The sequence below is a fragment of the Odocoileus virginianus genome, chromosome X (assembly GCF_023699985.2).
Source record: "Odocoileus virginianus isolate 20LAN1187 ecotype Illinois chromosome X, Ovbor_1.2, whole genome shotgun sequence".
Taxonomy (NCBI): domain Eukaryota; kingdom Metazoa; phylum Chordata; class Mammalia; order Artiodactyla; family Cervidae; genus Odocoileus; species Odocoileus virginianus.
The window spans coordinates 12,648,346-12,671,442 of NC_069708.1; the positions used below are offsets into that span (position 1 = coordinate 12,648,346).

The 23,097-nt window shown below is 52.8% G+C and overlaps 1 protein-coding gene and 1 long non-coding RNA gene across 2 annotated transcripts in view; one reads left to right on the forward strand and one right to left on the reverse strand.

Annotated features, from left to right (window-relative positions):
• The window catches only part of BCOR (BCL6 corepressor), a 118,108-nt gene extending 105,262 nt beyond the window's left edge, over positions 1-12,846 (reverse strand). The window contains exon 1 of the mRNA XM_070461924.1: positions 12,707-12,846. The gene's annotated coding sequence lies outside the window, so the exon portion shown is untranslated. The remainder of the gene's footprint in view (positions 1-12,706) is intronic.
• On the forward strand, positions 11,510-14,270 carry LOC139033153 (uncharacterized). The gene is made up of 2 exons (XR_011485765.1): positions 11,510-11,877; positions 13,869-14,270. It is a non-coding gene; the product is annotated as an uncharacterized lncRNA (long non-coding RNA).
• Positions 14,271-23,097: the final 8,827 nt, after the last annotated feature.

A 23,097-nucleotide genomic window follows, 5' to 3' on the forward strand; every position in this document is an offset into this window, starting at 1 on the left:
TACCTTCTAAAAAAAAAAAAAAAAAAAAAAAGAAAGGACCCCAGTTGTTACCTTCTAACCTACGATGGCTGTACAAGGGAGCCAGTTCATGGGGCAGGAGAGCAGGACCAAACATTTCCTCCTCCCTCCCCACATTTTTCTTGCCTCTTCTGGAAGGTTCTCCTGTCAGGGAGGGAGTGGGATGGTATGCAGAAGGGGAGTCAGTTTGCCTCATTTTCTTCCCAATTCCTCCACAAACCCCACATCTTCTCATTCCCTGACCCCCAACTACCCCATTGTGTTACAGTCCAGACAAACACATTTCCATTCCTGATACTCAGGGTCACATTGGCTTGGCCACACCTGCAGATTCACCCATCAGCCCCTGGGCCTCTCCCTTCCTCCCATCCCCCTCTTTCTCCTTCCCTGAGACAGGTACTCAAGAGTCCCTGCTGCCCAGGCAGCCCACTGACCCTAACTCACAGCCTACCCTCCTGGGAAAGTGCTGAAGGAGGGGCTGCCAGACATCTGGAACGTGGAAAACTGACAAGGGGGAGATGGGGGGCCAGGTCCTAATCCCCCTGCCCCCACCACACACATCCAAAAAGCATGGCAGCCAAGGGGCAAGAGAAAAGAACAAGCCACCTGGAATGTGGAGACAAATTGGCCAAATTGTGTGGGGGGTGGGGGATGAGAGGTGAGGAGCTACTGAACAGGCCAGAATGGGCCAAGAAGCAAAGAGAAGTAGGCACTATTCCTCCCTGCCCTGCCAAATGCCAAGGGGTGAACGTGTCAAAGATAAAATACAGCCATCCTCGATGGCTCAGCAGGTAAAGAATCTGCCTGCAATGCAGGAGATGCAGGTTCGATCCCTGTGTTGGGAAGATCCCCTGGAAAACATAGCAACCCACTCCAGTATTCCTGACTGGGAAATCCCATGGACAGAGGGGTCTGGTGGGCTACAGTCCATGGGGTTGAAGAGTCGGACATGACTTGGCACTGAGCGGATCAGCAGAATCATGAAACAGGAGCTGAGGTGAATGAAGCCCAAGGGCCAGTTCTCCCCCAGATTTCACAGAAAGCCAGCACCAACTGGGTGCTGAGATGCTACCACTCATCTCAGGTGGCTTGGCTATAAGAAGTCTTGCAGGGGAGCACACAGGGGCCTGGGCCCTGCCCCAGAGCCTGAGTTCAAAGGCTGACATGCCCTCCCTCCCCCAACTCACAGCCTTGGGGCTGCCTGCCCCTGAAGAGTGGGGTCTTAGTGCTCAATTCCCAGGGCTATGGAACACACATTTTAGAAACTATTCCTTGCTGACCCAGATCCCAGGCCCATGAGGTCTCTGCCCAGCTAGGACCTTTCTTCTTATGCTTCAAACAGTATCAGCCCCAATCCTCTGTCACTCCTTCAAGAACAAGGGCACAACAGTTATCAAAACCTTATTATTATTATTGTTGACTAAAACCTTATTATTGCTTTACATGCAATTACTTCACCACATCTTTCCTCCATCTGGTGATGCAGGCATTCTCATGCCCATTTCACAGATAAGGAAACTGAGACTCCAAAAAGTTACATAACCACTGGAGACAGAGCGTTAGTTGCTCAGTCGTGTCCAAATCTGTGCTACCCTACGGACTGTAGCCAGGCTCTTCTGTCCATGAGATTCTCCAGGCAAGAATATTGGAGTAGGTTGCCATGCCCTCCTCCAGGGGATCTTCCTGACCCAAGGATCGAACCTGGGTCTCCTGCATTGCAGGCAAATTACTGCTGAGTCACTAGGCAGAGCTCCCATCTTAAGCCCACATGTGTCTTGCTCCAGAGCTTTCCACCACACCTGTGATCCTCCAAACATTTTGACCACATATTTAGTGCCAACCTGCACCAGGTTTGTAAAGATAAATGACAGTCTCTGCCCTTGGGGAATTTCTAGTCTGTAGTGTGGGAGACAGAAACACTGCAATAGGATAGGATAAGGGCTCTGAAAGTGGGGGTGGTCCAAGTACCTTGGAGTGCTTCTGAATATCTTGATCATTATCACCCTTTCACCTCTCTGCTACTTTCTTAGTTCCTCTGGTTTCTTCCTATCCCTTCAGCACTAGCTGCTGGCTTCTCGTCCTTGCTGGTTTCTTTTCTCCTATCAACAGAGTCTGTGCTTACACACCTGGCAGGGATCCTGGCATCCTACTTGTCTGGAAAGGCTGCCTTGGCTATGGAGATGTCTTTGGCTTCTGGGGTCCCTCTGGGAGGAGCTAGGCCCTGTTGGTCGACCCAGGCTTCCTCCAGTGGAACGCGGGCACAGGGGCCTGGACACCGAGCAGGCTGGTAGGCCCTAGCAAGGCTTTTATTGAAGCCTGTTAAAGGGCTTTGGGCTTCCTCTGATGAAAGGCGCTTAAGTGCATCTGGTTTTGATTACAGGGGAGGAGAAAGCCAGGCGGTCTCTGGGGGGTTGGACCAGTCATCTGGCTCTGCCTTCCTCCGGGCAAAGCAGGCTGCTGGTGAGGCCAGGAGGCCAGGTGTGGGGGGCAGGCAGGAAGCAGAGCCAGTACAAAACCCTCCAACTCTCCGAGTCTCCTGACTCCCAGAAACAGCATGGTGGCTAAGAGACTCAGGCTCCTTTGATAAAGTCAAGTTTAGAGTTGCTGCTGGCCACCCCTGACCAACTGCTCTTCACTGATTTCCACCCCCTCATCTCCACAATATCCTCCTAAGAACCCCTGACCCTCCAACAACCTTCCCGCCTGGCTGCTCCCTCAGAAGAAGTTACAATAGGCTTCTGCCTCAAGGGCTTCCGCAAGTGATGAAAACTAAGGAAATGCAGACTTTTAAAAGTTAAAAAACCCTTAATGTTCTCTCTTTCTCCTTTTCAACTAGCCAGTTATCATTCCCCATAAAATAGACGTCGTTAAGGATCCCACTTCACTCTAGCTGACTACAGTGCATTAAAGGAAGAGATCAGTATTAAAAGAAGGTGCCTGTCCTGGACTATCACCAAGCACCCCCAGAGCCGCTCTGTGCCCCGCACCTGTCCCCGTGCGGGACTCCACGTGGGCACAAAAAGCTTTTGGGGGATCGGATGGGTTAAACGTAGGACGCGGTTTTAGGAACGAAAATGCATTTTCTTATTCCCACCCTGATTTAATCCTGCTGCGTGTTATTATTGTCAAGTCTCTTCGCACCACCGTTTCTAAAAAGAAAACCCGTGGGTCTGCGCTGCCCTTCGCCGCCTGCTCGGCTTTTATTGTGCTCGCAGCCCGGTCTGTCTGCGTGGATTCAGCACGTCGTGACCGCCTCGCAGGCGCGCACGGACACCCTCGGATTGGCATTTCGATAAGAGCCGGGCGCATTGTCTCAGCGGCGGCACACACACTCAGGCACACAATCGAGGGCTACAGACCCCTGGCCAACCCTCCTCGCAACCCGTAATTAGAGATGACCTTTGCGAAAGGCAATTAAAATATGGTAATGTTGGATGCGCTCGCCCCTTTTCAGACTGGCAAACACACAGGTGTTGGCTTCGGGAGGCTCCACCTGGCCTGGCCAGGAGGCCTCCTCCAGCTTATGAATGAACTCTTTCTCCCGGGAAGCTTCGACTCCCCGCTACCTACGCGAGCGCGGGCTCCCCCCCTCCCCCACCAGTGCTCAAGCAGCCGGGAGCCCGCCGGCGGCGGCGGGGCTTTGTCATCGGAACGCACACACAGACACGCACACGCGCGCACCCGGTCGCTACGGGACCGCGGCAGTCGCCGCGCCGCGTCCTTCTTCGCTGCGCTCCCCTCCCCGCCCCCTCTTTTTTAAGAGCTGCTCCAAATCCTTTCTTCTGTCTTTTATGTGTGCGGTCCTTTTAATCGAGGAGCTCGGAAAGCGTTTTAGAGGGGCCTCCCGCGGGGCGCAGGACCGCAGGACTCGGGACGCGCGCGGAAAGGACGCGTGGGCAGCTGGGCTTTGTTCTGCCCCTTTCCTGGGTCCCCGGGGCGTAAAAGCCTCTGCTGCGCGGGGGCCCACCAGTGAATCGGCGGGCTAGCACCAGCCCTTCCCAACCCCCACCCAAACTGGAACGTGAATTCCCCTTCGGAGTGCACTCCGGACTTGATACGGGTGGGGCGCATCGCACTGGGGAGGGTCCCGTGGTCACAAGCGGCTCTCCCCAGACAGACAAATCTGCAGTGTCATTATGGTAGTTCCTGTTGCTCCAGGCCCCGGGGGTGCCCTCGCGGCTGGCATGCACCCCGCGTCTACATAGCCTGGAGAGCGAGAGGGGGGCTTAGAGGCTGGGACTCCCCGGGGGGCTGCCTGGAGGAGACGCCTCGTCGGGCCCTCCCGCACCTCCCGGCTGCCTTCCGGGATCGCGAGCACAGAGCCAGGGCGGCCTCTCGCCTTTCATTACCGGGCCTACGAAAGCAGCAGCCCAGGCAAATATGTAGCTATTAAAATTAATCGCCCTGCGTTGTCAGCTGAACATAATGCAAATTATTTATGGGCTGTCTGCGCAATATTTATCATCGTGCAGGCTCCAGGCGCTTCATGCCTCCCGGCCTCCCCCGCCCGCTCAGGGCGAAGCTGCGCGCAGACTGCGGCGGCCAGAGGGCTCTGGGCACCCGAAGGGAGTTCCGAGGGCGAGGCCGCACATCAGCCTGCTTTACAGGCCGAGGGCCTCACTTTGGTTTCCAATACTTATTCCACATTTGCTGGAGGCCTACTACGTGCGAAATTAGAGGACGGAAAAAAAAAAAAAAAAACTTGGAGAAATTGGAACCAAAGATACAAGCTCGGGCCGGAGGGGCGATACAGGCCGAGGCCTCTTGGCTGCCCGACTGAATTTTCTGTGACCTAACTCTATCCTCCAACTCGGGAAACCCATGTTTGCCGAAGCTAGATTTGCACTCTGAGAAACCCAGAGCATCGAAGGTGCCCAACAGAGTACAACGCTGTCGACTGGAACAGGAATTCGCTGTCCTTCGAGCCTCAGAACTTGTTTGCAGATCGCAGATAACAGATTAACTGCTAATTGTCGAAATCGGCCAACCATTTAGTTTATCACTGCTGGGGGCCCCTTGGTATTCGCTGCACTTTTTATATGTAAAAACAGCCTTGGTACCTCCTAAACGGCTTTTGTGTGGCTTTTGTTTCTCTTTCAAATACGGTGTTTTAAAAACCAGCAGCAACATGCCACCCCACCCCCTCTCCAACCCAGCCTTCTCGTAAAAAAAAAAAAAAAAAAAAAAAAAAAAAACCCAGGAGGAGAAATAATCTATAGGACAATCCCCCCCTACTGGTCGGCGCTGGCGTTAGGGCTTTTTACGCCGATCGAGTCGCCCTGGGCTGCAGAGGTAAACAGGCTTTCTGCACCGTTGCTAAATGAATCACGAGAGGAAGAACGGGGGCTGCGGGCGGGCAGGGGAGGCCTCCAGATCCGGGCTGGGTGCCAGGGAGGGGAGGGCGCAGCCCGAGGGGCAGTGGGGTAGAGGCGAGTAGACCCTGCCCGGAGGCCTCGGGCAAGGGAGGGGAGAGAAAGGTCGGTGGGCGGTCCGGCTAGAGGCCCCCGTTTGCAATCTGCGAGGCAGAGTGAAAGCGCGGCCCGGGCTTCTCTCCCCAGTGTGCCTGGGCGCCACCTGGGGCCGGTCACGCTGCGTGAGTCCATCTGCGGGGAAGGAGGTCGTCGGGCGCCGCCTCCCACACATAGTTTTAGCAGCTCTGGGCCCTCAGGACGCAGAGGCAGGCCTAGGTCTTTTTTCTGATGTTCATTTAAAGCAAATGATTGCCCTTCCCCCTTCCACTGTCTTCCCCCCACCCCCCAAAGGCCAAGTCACCTCGCCCTTAGTGGATTAAGTCCGAGTCAGGACCTATTTCCGGGGTCCTATGGGGGTGGCCTGCTATCTATAGCATCTGCTCTCCAAACTAACAGAAGGATAGGGAGCCAGAAAGCTACTTAGAATTTATATTCTTCATCCGGTTTTCTTCTTCAAGTGTGATTTGACCCGGTTTTGAGGTCTTTTTTTCTTCATTTTACCCCCACTTTGGACAGGAATGTTTCTCAGAACATTCCAAAGAATGTTCTATTACCTCAGAAAGTTAATTTGAAGTGATGTAAAAGAAGAGGATGTTAAAAATCTTAAATGGCTTTTGGATTCTGTTTATCTGTACATTCCTGCGTGGATTTGAGGAAGGGTTGGTTTTTACTGTTTTTTTTTAAATCAGCAAACCACTGTGTTTTCTAGGGTAAGAGAGATCGAACATTAGTCACAGTGATGTGGAGGGGGTCAGGTCCTGTTTACCAAATGCTTTAAGATTTTGGTCTTCAGAATCCCACCTACGAGGGGCAGGAGAGTTTCTCTGCCCCCAACCCCAAATAGTTTCAGGAACAGTAAGTTTCTGGCCTCACTGAAAAGGGGCCAGAAGTCAGCTGAAACCTACCAGCTCCTGCTGGCCTCCACTCTCCTCCGGATCAATGTCATTTAGCAAATGTTGCATACCTTTCCGAGATGCGTCTACTGGGACCCAGGTCACCCTCTGGGTTGAAGCAGCCCCGACAGCCCACATTTTAGGCACCTCTTTCGACAGCCTGCAAACCGCACGGATCACCTCTTACAACCCTCTGGTTTACTCACTTCCCTCCACCGGGTCAATTCCCACTCCAAACCCGGGAGGACAATTTTAAAGTGTTTCTGCAGACAGACCCTCCAGCCGTGCCGGAAGTGTTTTATGGACCTGTGAGCCGAGTTAATCCCAGGAGGGGCGGCAGGATTAGTCCCTGGCATGGGTGGGGGATTCCTGTATTAAGGTTTAATTCCCATGGGAGGAGAAGAGATGGGGGTCGGGTGGCTTCGGCAATGTGTGCCCCCCCCCCCCGGATTAAACTTCACGACTTGGGCTCGAGGCGGATGTAAACTGAGGCAAGTCGACACCCCAGAGCCTCAATCCTCGCCGAGGCATTGTGTAAAGGCAGAGGGCGCCCCGCGTAGACGCATCCTGAGAGACCAGTGCGGACACGGAGGGTGAGTGGAGAGCGCAATTGTGTGCTACCTGCCCCCACCCCCGCCCCGGTTTTATTCTTCCCTCTCTGGCAAGGAGAGCCGCAACCCGGGGAGGGAGCCGGAAAGAAACACTTAATCACCGGCGTCTCGCTGCTCGTCACGCGAAGATGGCAGCGGCTCCCCAGGGTTTCAAGGTTCCGGGAAAGGCGTGTGTTCTGCCTTGAGGCTCGCGGGCTGCTGCGCTCCCTCCCTCGGCTCGGCGGCCGGCCGAGGCCTCTCAAAGCCCGCAAGTGCGGATAGGCCGGTCTGCCAGTCCCTCCTCGGGCTCTGGCGGTGGCTAGGGCAGCCGGGCCCAAGGGTCTTCCGAGCTAGAAGTAAAGGCTCCAGAATGATGTGAGATGGGGGCTGATTTTCCAGCGCCGCCTCAGACCACAACACCCCGCACCCCCACCCCAAGACACACAGGGCCACACTCTGGCCCGGGCATGCAGGGTGTCCAACTGTGGCCAATACAAGCCATGCAGGGCAGACTCCCAGTAGCCGTGGTCGAGACTCGGCCAGCTTTCCCGGAGAGGGGATTTATCGCCACCCCCATTCACGCGTAGGCCCCACTGTTTGGCCCTCGCCTTTGACCCGCGGGCCATCATGAAACACGAAACACAGTGCATAGGTCCCCGGCAGCCGCCACCACTTCCCGTGGGAGTTGGGGATCCCCAGGCCTGGCTGCTCGCCCCCGGGGCGCCAGCGTGTGCACGGACCCTGGGGAGGGGCGGGGTGGCAAGGCTCCCTAACCCCGACTCTTCCGGAGTGCAACACACAACCGACACGGGCTTCGGAAGAGCCGGAGCTGGGAGGAGGAAGGGAAGGCGGAGGCCCGGGAGGCGGGCTGCGCGCTGGAGATCCGTGTGTGTGTGTGTGTGTGTGTGTGTGTGTGCGCGCACACGCGCACGCGCGCGCACCCGGAAAGGGGGATGAGTATATGGGGGAGGCAGAGTGAGTGTGCGAGCAACCCGGAACCAGCCATTCCAATCGAGACTCGTCTAGCTGGCCTCTCCAGCTCCGGTCCTGAGGCTCCGTGCCCAGGGCTGGCGGCTCAAGCGGAGTGGAGCCCGGAGGTGCGGAATGCGCTGCCAGGCATCCGGCCGGCTCCGCGAAAAGAGTCCGGGGGCACACGCGGGGCCCAGGGACCGGCGCGACCTAGCTCGCACCCCCACCCCGAAGGCGGTCGTTTAGCTCCGCCTCCTGAGACCACTGACTCTCGGCGATAAGGAGTTCCTCCGCAATCGGCTGTCCCCAGCCCCCAGTCACCTCCGGCGGACGTGACCGCCGGATGCTATGTGGCGACGTGGAGCGAGGGGCCTTTGCACTGCCTTCCCTGGTCCCTTCTGCCGCCACAGTAACGTGCTTCTGTAAGAGGCTTCGGGACTTCCCTTTGTAAGATAAGGGCCAAATGTCGGGCTTCCCCATCTCTTCCCATAACCCTTTGGAAGGTGGTAGGTCCAACGCCACCCCCCCCCCCCCAAACAGCTCACGTTCACTACGCAACACCGGGGAGGCAGCACAGCCCTACATTCCTCAATTGGGGACCATCCTGACGATAGCCCGAAATGTGCCATGGAGCCTCCTAACCGTTCAGGGCCTCAGTGTCCTCACTTGTAACATACCAGTAACTGTCTAACAGGATTGTGTTCAGAATGATATGAATTCATACATAAAGTGCATAGGACTCTTGCCTGGCATACAATACTACAATGTTAGGATTTGGTACTTTCTTACCAGGTTTCCCTGGTGGCTCAGACGGTAAAAGTGTGTGCCTGCAATGCAGGAGACCCGGGTTAGATCCCTGGGTTGGGAAGGTCCTCTGGAGAAGGAAATGGCAACCCACGCCAGTACTCTTGCCTGGGAAATCCCATGGATGAAGGAGCCTGGTAGGCTACAGTCCATGGGGTCGCAGAGTCGGACACGACTGAGAGACTTCAGTTTACCAGGCTGAAACTGCTGAAGGCAGAGTTTGGACAGGGTAGAAAGGGTGCTGGTGCTGTGCTGTGCTGAGTCCTCTTGGACTCTGCAACCCCATGGACTGTAGCCCACCACACTCCTCTGTTTATGGGATTTCCCAGGCAAGAATACTGGAGTGTGTTGCCATGCCGTCCTCCAGGGGATCTTCCTGACCCAGGGATTGAACCCAGATCTCCTGCACTGCAGATTCTCTACCTACTGAGCCACCTGGGAAGCCCATAAAGAGCACTACTGCCCATAAAAAAGTTAAGAAGGCAAAATGGGCTCAAACTGTCTCGACTAGACTTTCCCTTAAAGACCCATGTGTGTGGTAAGGATGGAAGGGGAAACTTTGCTTTAATGGTGCTCATTTAGACTGGATTAATGGGAAGCTTCTGCCAGGGCTCAGGCACCATTACCCACCCTCTCCCTGAGGCCTTGGGCGAACAGCCCTGGTTTAGAGGACGTCCGGTAGACTCTTGCAGGCCACCCTTTCTGATGGCTCAAGGCCACCTCCTATAAATCAGTTCTTAGAGACGCTGGGCAAAAGCCACATCCTCTGGGGATGTAAGTTAGCCAGAGTTTAACGCAGGTCCAGAGCTGGCAGGCAGCAGGCCTCAGTCCCTGGGCTGCTGGTGAATCTCATTTTAGGGACACACAAATGCACCACGATTTATGTAAATAGAATGGGTCAGATGTCTAATTTCCAAAAGCTTCCCATCTCCTTTGAAATGGGGTCTCTTGGCACGATGGGGCGGGGCTGGGGCGAAGAAGCGCCCCGAGGAGGCCTCGGCGCCACAAACTCCGCGCCTGGCCTCTCCCAGTTCACTCATAATTCATTAAGTGGGACAGCCTTTTCCTTTTCAAAGACAACGCAAATGGCCTTTTCCTTACGTGGCTGCCGGCGTTCCCCTAGTCACTGAAAAGTGCTGGCGGTGCGCTCTCGCTCTCACAGTTGATCCTTATCGGAGCTGTGCGTGCCAGGCGGCCAGCCCCGCGAAAGACAAAGACGCGGGCGCCTCCGGGTTTGCTCCCGAAGCCTCCGGGTCACCTTCGGGGCTTCCCCTTCACAGCCTCTGGCTCCCGAGCCGCTGCCGGCCAGCCTCCGGAGCAAACCCGCAGCCCAGAGTCAGAACTCCAGTTCTCGAGCGCCACCCGGAGAGTTCACTTTCCCCCTCCGAGGCCGCGTGGTGCGCGAGCGAGAGAGTCTGAGGGCGGCGGCAGCAGACATTTGGGGCCGGGACCGGGGTGCGGGAAGGGACTCCACAGCACCGAGCCGCACGAACGCAGGAAAAAAAAAAAAAAAGAGAAAATCGTGGGCTTATAAAAGCCAAAACCCAGGACCATCCACTAGGAAGTACTAACAACCCCAGGCAGGGTTTTGCAAGGAACAAGCAAGCCCCCAATAGAAACTACAACGAAAAGAAATCCCCGTTGAGAGTTATAGTAAGAGTCCTCGAAGGTGGAGTGCAAAGGGGACTGCGGTTTCTCAGGGCACACACGGCCTGCGCCAAAATACATCATGCTCAGCCCGGTACCTCCTGCCCAGACTTTTCATAGCAGGCGGAGAGCGGCGTTTCAGCTACAGATCAACCAGTTCTCACAGTATTTGTAACTGACTCAATGTGTACTTGATTAAAACAAAAAGATCGATCTTGCTTGAAAGATACATGGACAACCTGTATTTAGTGGGGTAAGTTCTCGCAGCTGTCTGCCCACGGTTGTCTGGTCTCTCTAAGAATCCACGTTTTCTAGCCCGGGAAGGGGCAGGCGGCCCTCCAGGCTCCTCCTTCGGCGGTTTCCTGGCTTGGCGCCCATCCTCCCCATGCACCGGGAACGGAGGCGGCCGCATTAATACTCGCGGGCAGCCTACTCCGACCTATACTGTCATTTTTTCCATCGGTCAGAATCGGGCTGGGGGGGGGTGTTCTCCTCCGAGGGGCTGTGCACGGATCACTGGGTTTTCCCCGGCGAACTTAACACGGAGGCAAAAGGGGCAGATGGAAACCAGGCCTCGGCTGGCCGGGCGCGCGTAAGCGCCGCATTCGGCAGCTCGACGCAAAGCCAGGGCTGGATTTTCGCGGCCCGGGCCCGGCGGCCTCCCAGCGCCAGCACGATCCTCTTTCCCTGGGGCAGAGCAAACGTGCTCGCCTAATTCCGCCCTGAAGACTGCAGCTGTGCGGCAAGGGGGTGGGGGAGGGGGGGTTGGAATAACCCGCAAGTTTTCCAACAGAAAGTGTATGCGCACAGGAGAGGTGAAGGCCCACCCAATTCCGGGCACGTACCGACACAGCATCTAATCAGTGTCACTGCGAGGAACACGCTTCCGCGGCGGGCGACACCTCAGCCCCCGCCAACCTGCAGGCGGAGGTGGGGGGGAGGAGGGGGATGCAAATGGCGTCTCGCGTCGCCCCACACTCTGCACGGCTCCCGCTGCCTCAACTCACAGCAGACTCCGCAGCGGGGCCAAGCGCCGCCACTCGGGGGACGCGAAAACGCTGGCCGCCCGCGCCTCTCTGGAAAACGAACTAGACCCACTCCCCGTGCCCAAGCCATTATTCCCCTGCCCCCACCACCGGAAGAACTGCCCTTCCCCGATGAGGGGTGGGGTGGGAAACTTTGTGCGAGGACCATGCCGCCCCTCTTCCGCGTGGCGTCTGAGAGGAACATGGGTGGGTTTCCCATCAAAGGCCTGACCACACCCTCCCACTTATCTAGGCCTCGGACCTCAACCGCGTGGACTATGGAGCAGAGGGTAACACTTCAGGCCACTCCGGGAGGGGGCCACCAAAGTCAGGCGTCCTCAAGCGCTCTGGCTGCTGACCAAGTTCGTGTTCTTTCCATCCCACGCCGGAGTAGCGCTCGCTACTTCGGGGAAGCGTGAAACTCCTCATCCCCGGCCACAAGGCCATCCCTGTCTTTAAGGTAGGGCCGATGGTCTCCCTAGAGCACCCTCTCCCGCTCCGCGGCCCCCCGCACAGCTCACAGCCCCGGGGCGTCCCCAGAGATGGCCCGAGCCTTTCCTTCCGGGGGAGAGGGAGGTGTGTAGGTCGTGTGCACCACGACTCCAGCCGGCGCCCTCCGCGGAGCCACCGCGGCAGCCCTCCCCGCCCGGAGTCGCCCTGCGGGATGCAGCCTCCCCCGCGCGTAATGGGGCACCCCTGGGACGCAGACTGGGATGGCGGTTCCGGTCGTTCCGGGATTTGCGTGCAAAGACGAAAACAAGGCCGGCGACTACAGGAGAGGTGCCTCCATTCTCGGGGGTTCAGACGACCGCGCAGTCTCCGCCTGGGTCCCGCTATCGCCACTCTTGCCTGGGGGGGGACCCGCTCCCGTACCCCCCACGCCACCACCCCTCCCCCACAGCGATCTCCCGTCCCGCCCGTGCGGCACCACGCGGAGCTCCGAGCACGCTGGCTCCAACCCCAGTCCCTCCGTAACTCGCGCGCCTCCCTCGCCCCGGGCTCGGGACGCCACTCGCTCAGCGGCCCCGAGTACGCCGGTTCCATCCTCGGCTGCGAAAGCCGCCGCCCCGTGCCACCCCCGCCCGGCCCGGCCCTTGTCCCAGCCCGGCTTCCCCGCCAGCTGCGCCGCCACCGCCGCACGTGACCCGCCCCCGTCGCGGCTTCCGCTGAGCTGCCTGTTCCGGAGCACAAACAATTTCTGCTCTGACGCGGGGTCTCTCGGGCCCCGGCGTCCTCTCCTCCCTGCTTCCCCCTCTTCCGGGTACGAGAACTCAAAACAACTCGCTGACCTTCGGGCCGACCAGCTCCGGCTTCCACCGACTCCGGCATTCCGTTCAAACCCGGCAGCCGCGGCTTCTAAGATTTCACTCCGCGCTGGGCTGGGGGGAGGGGGTGATTTCTCCGGGAGAGGGTGTCTCAGATCGAAAGAGCCACTTCGCGCTCATTCCTCTCCTCTCAAGTGAGTTTTTAGACTGTCGGCAGAACCTGGGGAAAGCCGCGCGCAAAGAAAGCCCCCCCCCCCCAACACACACACACACACACACACACACACACACACACACACACTCACGTCTTGACGAGAGCCTGACCCGATTTCCAGGGTCACGGCCCAGCGGCAGAAGGCCTGGTCCGCCTCGGAAATACCACCAAGCGGTGGAGGGCGGCAGGGATCTGAGCTGGGGTGGGGTGGAGGGATCGCGCTAAATAATAATAGTACTCCCACTTCCGCGCTGTGCTGAGTACTTTACGAGCCTTCAAACTTTACAGGTCAGTTACAGGAGTTTATCAAGTCACCCAGCAAGTTAAATGACTTAGTGGGAATTTGAAGCCAGGTATCCCTGAGTCTGAGTGGTTAAACGTTATGTTAGTGGTCACCTTGGAATCAGAAGTCCAGACCCATCTACAAAACTTAGTGTTTGAGGACTGTGTATTTTCCACGTTGCCTTGTGACCGACACACAGTAGGCACTTAATAAATAATGGTGAAATGAATGGGTATCTGAAGAAACGATTAACAGAACCACCCATGGCAAGTGATTTTAGAGAAAACAGCCCCAACCACTGCTCCTTCTGAGAGGACTATTTTAATAAAATCTCTAGCTGTTTTGTGGCTGTTTGCAGATAACAGGAAACTCTTATTCAAAAATACATTAACTTCCCACTCCTCCCCTCCCCCCAACCAATCAGCCTGGCAGCATTTGAACTTGCTGGGGCATATACCCAAAGCAGCTTTTACTTGATCTCAGCCATTTCTCCCCACCCTTCCTTCTCTGTAGGCTTCTGCTCAGGGTCAGGCAGCCTGGAACTGCATTTGAGGTGATTCTGAACATATCACAGGAAAGGAGGGTACACCCACCAAACATGGCTCATTGGTTTCCCTTCCACATGCCCGTGGTGGCAGCGGCGTGGGGGGAGCATGACTTGCAGTTAGCGCTTATTTTTCAATTCACAGACCACATAAGGAACACCATGATCGTGCATCTGTGCAGCTTGTTCCAGAGTCCCAGCCCTCACCAGCTGTGAGGTCACATCTCTTGGAAGGCAGTCATCTACTTCAACCAACAGCTTGGAGACGGCTGGGCAGTAGGACCACATCTGCCATTCGAACAGCCTACCACTGGTGCTCTGGTCCGTCCGGCTCCTTCCAGTGGTCCTAGAGAGGATGCGATTTTTAAAAATGTATATATTCAGGTAATCCAGTAGAATGTACTTTTATGCCATATTGTTATTCCCCGCACCCTCATTTTCTAAACCTAACCAGTTGTCCATTCTGTGTCACTAATTGGGCAGCCTGAAATGAGGACCAATTTCATTTCCAGTTACCTGAAAGTAAACTCTCTCCTTTCCAACTCCATTCCTCCAGCATCTGTTGAATGCCTCTGTGGTGTAAGTCACTCTCTTAGGCAGAACATGGAGGAGGAAAATGGCTAGCCTCTGTTTCTGATTATGGATATAGTCTGTCCTCCCTCCCTCTCTCCCTCCCCCTCCCTCCCTCTCTCCCTCCCCCTCCCTCCCTCTCTCCCTCCCCCTCCCTCCCTCTCTCCCCTTCCTTCTTTGTCTGTCTTTCTGACAGTTGTCTATTTTGGCTCATGTTCCTACGATTATTAACCAAGAAATGAAAGTGTTTATTTTCTAAGTAACAACCCAATCTTGATTAGAAGGCTGGGGCTTCAGCCACCTCTTTTACAGTCTGGTCTGGAGTGACCAACAGGGCCCTGTGACCTCAACCTGAAACATCAAATGATTTCCAAGGAGGCCACAGGCCTCAATCCCACGTGGCCAGATCATAGCTGAGCACAGCCTTGCCGAAACTCACTTACCCTTCGTGCAGGGGGAACTGGTGACAAGTGATGCTGAACCGGAGGTTCAGGATGCTAATTTGATTTATTATCTGTGTACAGCCTGGGGAGGAGAAAAGGCTCATAAAAGTGTTCTAGGCTGGTCATTCTGAATGTGAGCATTTATTTATCTGCAAAACTGCCGAATGTCCCTGCAGGAAGTCGCGGGCGCAGCAACCCCTGACTGCACAGACAAAAGTCTCCCCTTTACACAGGGCTGCTTTTATTGTTTCCAACAGCTTTGTGCTTTCCCTGGGGGAAGAGGAGAGTCATAGAGCGAGTTTTCTTCCTCTTTTCTCACGCTGCAGAGGAAGTGATGTTGTGGAAACAGTGGCATTAACTTGGCCTGCAAACCACATCAGAGCCAGAGTTGGGAAAAGCTTGGAGCAGGGTGGCATTCCAATGGCTTTTGTACTCCAGGTCCCCCCAGAACCCAGCCTGGGTCTGAGCATGGGGATGGCAGGAGTTCACAGGTAGCGCAAAGCAAGAGAAGTCATACGAGGGAATCATTCCCTGGGTACAAGGGGCTCCCTGGGGATGGATGTTTCTGATCAATTAGGAGTCAAGCCCTCAAAGGACTTCTAGAGCACTTTCATTCATTCTTCCTTCATTTATTGGGCCACACTTAGAGATTACCCACTTTGTGCCTGGCACTCTGCTGGGCCAGGGTATGCAATGGTAAGCCACAGAGATACGGTCCCTGTGTCATGGAGCTTACATTCTACTTTGCTTGGCACACAGAAAGGTACTGACTGTGGTCTCGACCATCAAATCCTGTAGGTCCTACCTCCTTAACCTTTCTCCTGGGCTGTTCCCCATCTGACCCTCTTAATTCAGATCCTTGAGAGCTCCTCTTGGAACAATGGAACCCACCCTCCCCAAACTCGCCTCCTCTATCTGATCATGCCACCCACTGCCTTGAATCCTTCAAGCAGCAAGAAGAGGAGAGATAAGGGGAGAAAAGGACACCCCCATGCAACTGAGTCAGCCTCTTTTATAAAGATTTCTCAGAAGTCCCACCCTGTGATTTCTGCTCACATCTCATAGGCCAATTGGCCACCTCTTGCTGCAAGGGAGGGCGAGTAATGATACTGCTTAGCTTGAGGCCATTGCGGCCTCCAGTTATAAGGCATTGGGGGGATGGATGCTGGGGTGGGCAGCCAGCCCCGTTGGCTCATATACCTGCAGAGTATGTCATGGACAGTATGACATCACTTAGGAGGTGGTAGGAGAGCATTCACGAGGGAGCTTTTTGGGTCTCTTCCTGGTTTACATCCTGGTTGTCTGGGACCTATGTGTCCTCTCTGGGGTTGGAATGCCAGCAGTCTCTATGTTGCTTTAGGTGCAGGTGGAGTCTGTCCCCCCACCCCAGGAACAAGGGAGCCAGGGAGAAAAAAAAAGCTGGTTAGGCAGGGCAGGGCTGGCTGTGTGGCATCTGATCAGTGCAGTCCCAGGGTCCTGTGCTCAGAAGGGCCCCACGCTTGGGGTTTACTGCTCTGCAGTTGCCATCTTGGCATTCTGAATAATATTATTTCAAATCTGGGTTTGGTAGGTGAGGTCCGATGGCACAGTGGAACATGACCCAGGGGCATGGAGCCCCAGCTCATGCGTGGTCCCCCCTCCTGCCCTCCACCCCCAGTTGACCTTCCTGTGATGGGTTCTGAGATGCTGGCTCCCCACCTCCTGGTGCCCCTGGCCCTACTTGGCCTCCTGCACACCACCTGGCCTTGGAGCTGCTGCCACCCTCTGCCCCTGGCACGAGCCTGGGTACTAACTTTGGGAAGGTCAAGGTTGGGGTCTAGAGAGCCTCATAGCATCTTGGGGGTGGGGCAAGGTAGTAGCATTTTGGGCCTGACACTTGGCAGGGACCTCTCCTACATGGAGGATCCCAGCCCCGAATGTGTTCCCACTTGGAGGCTGTGATCCCTTGGAGGCCACGGAGTACCTTAGGTTGAGGCAATGGACATGTGGGAAAGAGAGACTGACTTCCCAGCCCCTGGCTGGGGCCCTGAATTTTAGTTTTGTTCTGGGCCCCACAGATTATATAGTCAACCCTGCCTGATTGTGGGACAATGGTGTTCAAGCCTGTGGATCCCAGGCCAGGGAAAACTAGTCTGCAGAAAGGCAGAGAATAATAAAGACATACAGTAAAAAAACAAGAGTGCCTTCAGAAACACAGGGCCCCAGAGAGGGCAAAGATGGGTTTCTCAAAGATAGGGGTCCAGTGAGGGGGTCCTGCCCCCCCTCCCCCCAGGGAGGGGGCAAGCCTGGTTGTACTTTTGCTCCTGAGTTCTTCTCATCAGTTCTCTTCTGTTCCTTGTGCTACTATGAGTGGATCCTCCTGATTACCAAGTATAAGTGCCCCAACCCAGACCAAAAAAAAAAAAAAAAGCCTGATTTACAGTTTATAGTATTGGGTTTCTGTCCCAATTTTGCGGTTTAACTAGCTGTGTGATATTGCGCGAGTTAGTTATTCTCTCTGAACCTTCATTTCTTCAACCTTAAAAAATCAGCTGGACTTAATGGTACCAATGTTGTAAGTTGCTCTGAGGATTATCTGTTTACACCCCTACTTGTTAATAGAAGGATTTAAGACACAAAGGCATGCAGAGAATTTTGAGTGAAACAACTTCCTTCTCTGTTTTCGCAGTTCTTAAATACTGCATACTTGAATCTGGTTAGCTGAAGTGGTTAGAATAAGGTCAAACAAGATGAATGTTATAGGTTTGAGCACTAGACAGGTTTGCTTAGTGTTTTTCCATGACTAAAGACTCAACCCATAAGGTAGATATTTCAGTTATTTATCACTGTACAATGAACAGCTCCCAAATGTATGTAACAACCATGTTACTGTATCCTATTATCTGGTGGGCCAGGAATTGGCCCAGGACTAAGATGGGTGATTCTTCTGCTTCATGTGGAGTCAACTAGGGACTCTTAGTGACACTCCAGTGGTGGATGAGCTGGCCTGGAGTGTCCAGGTTGGCTTCTTGCACAAGTGTGATGCTTTGATGGGGATGGCTAGAAATCTGGGCTCAGCTGGGACTGTAGAATGAGGTTCCTATCTCCAGCATGGTGGCCTTAGGATAGTAGCACTTTTTTCATGGTGGCCCAAGTTCTGAAAGACCAAGATATAATCTAGAAATCCTTTTCTGACCTAGCCTTGGACGTCATGCAGTGTCACTTATGCCAATTCACCTAATTAGAAGAGAGTTAGAAGCTCGCCCAGATTCAAAGGGGACTGCATGAGGGCATGAATACCAGGATGCATGGGCCATGGGTGGGGCCATCACAGTGGACCAACTACTCTTATGTTTGTTCCCTTAGTCCTGAGGGGGCAGAGTGCAATGACATGGATGGAAGAGCTCAGCTCCATCCCCATTCATCATCAGAAGGGTTCTGGGAAATCCTGAGCAAGGAGCAGGAGATGGAAAGGCTCTTGGGAACATCGGCCCCTGCAGAGAGCTAATTCCATAGGCTTTGGCTCCAGGATTTGGATGTTAAACCCTAGTCATGCTTCAAAACCAGCCTCTTGGGCTCTTGAACTTACAAAAAAGATCTCTGGCTCCTATGAGGGAGTTGCTATTATTGTTTCCATTTTCTATATGAGGAAACTTAACTAAATTGCCCAGAATCACAGTGAGAAAATGGTACAGCTGGAATTTGAACCCAGATATATCTAATGCCAAAGCAGTAGGTCATTTTATGGTTTACAGTTTAAGGAACTTTCCCAGGGTCAGCCAGAGAAATACAGAAATACAATTCAGCACCCATTCATGGTAAAATCATTTAGCAAACTTAGAAGAGAATGGAAATTCATCTGATAAAAAGTATGTACAAGCAAAACTTACAACAAATGTTGTTGTTTAGTCGCTAAGTTGTGTCCAACTCTTTTGTGACCCCTGTGGACTGTAGCCTGCAAGGCTGCTCTGTCCATGGATTTCCCAGGCAAGAATACTGGAGTGGGTTGCCATTTCCTTTTCCAGGGGATCTTCCTGACCCAGGGGTCGAACCTGTGTCTCCTGCATTGCAGGTGGATTCTTTACCACTGAGCCATCAGGGAAATCCCAACAAACATTGTATTTAATGGCAAAATATTGAAAAATTCCCTCCTGAGATCAGGACCTAGGCAGGATGCTTGCTATCACTCTTTCTGTTCATTATTACTCTGGAGACCATATAGCTAGTGCAATAAAGCAGGAAAAAGAAAGAAAACTCATCAAGATTGGAAAGGAAGAAGTGAAACTATCATTATTCGCAGATGACATGGTTGTGCACAGAGAACATCCAACAAAACATACAGTTCATCTATTAGAATTAATAAGGGAATTCAGCAAGGTCACTGAATTTAATGTAGGGCTCTGGTGAGGAGTCAATGAGAAGTTTATTTCAGCTATTACTAAACCCACCTATTTAATCCTGATAACCACTTCTTTTTGGTCTCTGGCCCTGGTGACACTTCCCTCTTGACGTTCCCTTTACTCTATCTTCCTTAATACAGTCTTCTTTTGTGTTTCATCCTCCTCTTCTGGTATCTGCTTATTCAAAGCCAGCTGTGCTCAGAGTTCTATCCATGAACAGTGCTATGGCAAGCACAACTCCATCATGTTCTATATGGATGGCACCCCCCATGGTTGTCTGACACCCTTATCATTTCTTCCCTGCATTCTTCCACTGATTTAGTTCTTGGTTCTCCCGCCTCCAGTTCTGCCCCCCGCCCCCGCCATTATTTTTACTGTGGTAAAATGGGCATGAAATTGACTATCTTAACCATTGTACATGTACAGTTCAGTGGCATTCATGTTTCGAAACCATCACCACCGTCCTCCTACCTCAGTCTTGCTCCCTCTGTTTTCATCTGTTCCACAGGCCTTGGGGGTGACCTTAAGAAATGCAAGCTTGATCTTGCCATCTTTTCCCTCTTTAAATTCTTTCAAGACTGCAGACACCTTGGTTAAATTCAACATCCTCTGCCTGGTATAACAGCCCTCCATGATCACAACTCTTGCTTTCATGACTATTTTAATTTGGGTACCTCCCAAATTGGGTACCTCCAATTTTAATTGGGTACCTCCTTGACTCTGAGCCAAGGATCTGGGGGCATAAGAGAGGTGATCCCAGGAAGCACAGTGAGGGATTATAAATCAAGACGGGGAAGGGAGGAAGACCAATATAGTGTCCGTTCATGAGCAGGTTATCAACATGAGCAACTGGGGCTCAATTCTGCTGGTGCCTCTGTGGGATCCTGTGTAGCATACCACTCAGAGTATCTGTCCACCAACTCCCATCCAGTGGTGTGCTAGTAAACCAGATTTCTTGGAGAACGAAGTCCCAATTTATGGTGTTCGCCAATTGCCAGGGTATAAATATTCCCACTGTGGCTGATTGGAAGCTACCAGTGTTTTAACAATTGGCTTGCGCATTTTCTGAAAATGTTAACAGTCAGGCTCCAGAGCTCATACCATGGCTCCAGCACACCCCAGCTCTCATGAGTTGAGGATGATTTCTGAGAAGCTAAGCACTTAGGATCTGCCTGCACATATGGTGGCCAGCTGAGCTTGCTTCAGAGGCCTGAGAACTCCCTCTGATGGAGTTTCAGGAAGTCCTCATGTATTTGGGAAATCTTTCCAGGTGCCTTCTGGGTTGGGTGGAAGGACATGGGTGGGACACCAACCGAACTTGCAGTTAGGTCTTTGCTGGGCTCTTGCTCCCTGCTTGGAATGGGAATGCCTGTTCCTTCTTAGCCCCCCACTGCTGAGCTTTTGCTCATCCTTCAATACTCAGCTATGGTGTCACCACCTCTGTGAAGCCCTTCCTGATTTCCCACAAACTGTCTTTGCTCTCATGACAGCCTGGAAGCGCCGCTTAGCTTGTTAATTGCTACCTGCCTTTGTCCTTCACTGCACTGTAAGCTGCCCAGGCCCAGGGATGTTGTCTGTCTCTTTCTGTAACCACAGTGGTTAGCCCAGTGCCCAGCGCAAACTTAGCTGCTTAAGAAACAAGTGACTTTCCCCACCCCACCCTAGCACATAATAATGATTGAGTCAAATCAACACTCTTCCCCATTCCCCCTTCCCTGTTTATATAACCACTGCTCAATCAATCAGTTGGTCTCTACAGCTTTATGGCTTATTCCCATCCTTTTCCAAAAAGGACTTTAGGCAACAAGCAGGTGCTTCTTTTCCCATGAAGGTGTGAGCGACCATATTTTCTAAGGCAATGATCAGGACACGTGATCTGACACATGTTCCAACACATGGTCTGACAATGGGACAGAATATTTTAAATCACCACCGTCTCAGAAAATCTGGACTGCGTGGCTCCATGTAGAAAGGAGCCAGGAGCCACGGCCTCGTCATGCCCACCCAGAGCAGGCAGGAGTGCTGTTTTAAAGACCTCTGTGATTGGAAAAGCGGCATGTGAAGATAGCTGAAGAGAGAAGTTGATTTCTGTGGCACTCTTGCTGGAGTGATCGTAGGGAGCAGGGAAAAATTTGTGGCAGAAACAAGCTCTCATTAAGACCATATGCTGTATTTCTAATCGATGGCTTTTAGAAGTAATTCCCCGACATTTCATTCATTTTTACTGCCTCCCCTTCAGGGGCAGGAAGAGCAGCGTTGTTAGCCCGCCTTTATAGATGAGGGTATTTAGAAACAGAGAAGTTCAATGGCTCAGCCCCAGTCACAGAGTGAATCAGAGACACTGCCAGCCTCGAATCCAGAATTCCGACTTGAGCTTTTGTGCCAAGATCCCTCGGGGCACATTTCCTCTCTAATTTGCATAAATCATCAACATTTTTTTCCAAGCTTGTGCTGAGAAAGCCCCTTTTCAAACAGCGGAAACTCCCTTTGCCTTCTGTCGCCTTAGTTTTATTTTATGAACCAAATTCTTTTACTTCAACACGTAGACTTGCTATTTTCCCTTCCGTTGAGCCCTTTTCGAAAGAGGTCGTGACCTTTGCTTAGAGATGCAGTGGAAACGGGTGAGCCTAAATGAAATAAAACAGATGATCTGCAGGCCATATAACGTGTAATTTCAACTAATGTTCAAAATCCCATGCAGTTGATTATAAATCTTGGATCCTGGCAGGTTATCAGGAAAGTAAGAATGAATAAATGGTGCTACCGATGTTTGGACCCCATAGGGTAGAAGATGTCCCTCTAACCTTGGGAACAGATTCCTAGGATTAGAAATAAGAAATTGGACATACCAGAGCTATCAAAGCTTTGAGAAATTTCAATTTGGAAATATGTAGGGAGCCATACCAGAGACTGAAGGTATGTGAGCCTGGGCTTTTAATCACCAGCAAAATTACATAATTACTCACAATCCTTTCACATATTTAAGACATTCTTAGCTTATGACCTCATCTGTCTGATGGTCCTTAGGTGACTCCAGTATTGAGGTTTCTGGGCATGAACTACACTTCCTGGAATCCCAGGTCAGTACTTAGTGCCTTGCTGACACTCACAAAATACTAATAATCCTCCTGAAAGTAAAAACATATGCAATGTGTTTGGAAAAAATCTTCTCCTCCCTGTCAAGTATGTTAGGTAATCAAAATAATTTATGGCTCATCTGTTTAACCATTAGAAAAAAAAGGAGTTCTATCTATTTGAAATCTTTGGTAAAATAAAGTTCAGCACAGAGGAAAAGCTTTTTGTCTACATGACATAGTAATTTACTTTATTACTTATCACATTAGTCAGCTATTGCTGCAATCATGCTGTGTAACAAAAGTTTTAAGCACACCCGAACTCAGCAGCTTTAAATGTTTATTTCCTGCTCATGGGGTGGGGGTTCTGTTGATCTCAGCTGAGTTTGGCTGCATGCTGTAGCTTGGGTCCAGGTCTGCTCCACGTGTCTCTTCATTTTCTTTGGCCCAGCAGCTTCCTGGGTGCATCCTCATCTTACGGTAGATCACCAGAGAGCAAACGGCAAGCCAAACAATGCAAGCACCTTTAAAATCTTTGCTGGCATCACACCTGCTCACTCTCCATTGGTTACAGCAAGTCACAGACTCAAGTCCAAGGTCAGTGGAGCAGGGAAGGACAACAGCCCAAGAGGGAGGGGGAACAGGAGTAAATATTTACTGAATAATACTCCAGTCTCTCACAATTATCATCCCTAAAAGCCTGTGTTATGGACTGAATTGTGTGAAGTGTGTGAAAGCATTAGTCGCTCAGTCATGTCTGACTCTTTGCGACCCCATGGACTGTAACCCACCAGGCTCCTCTGTCTATGGGATTCTCCAGGCAAGAATACTAGAGTGGGTTGCCATGCCCTCCTCCAGGGGATCTTCCCAGCCCAGGGATCGAACCCAGGTCTCCCGCATTGCAGGCG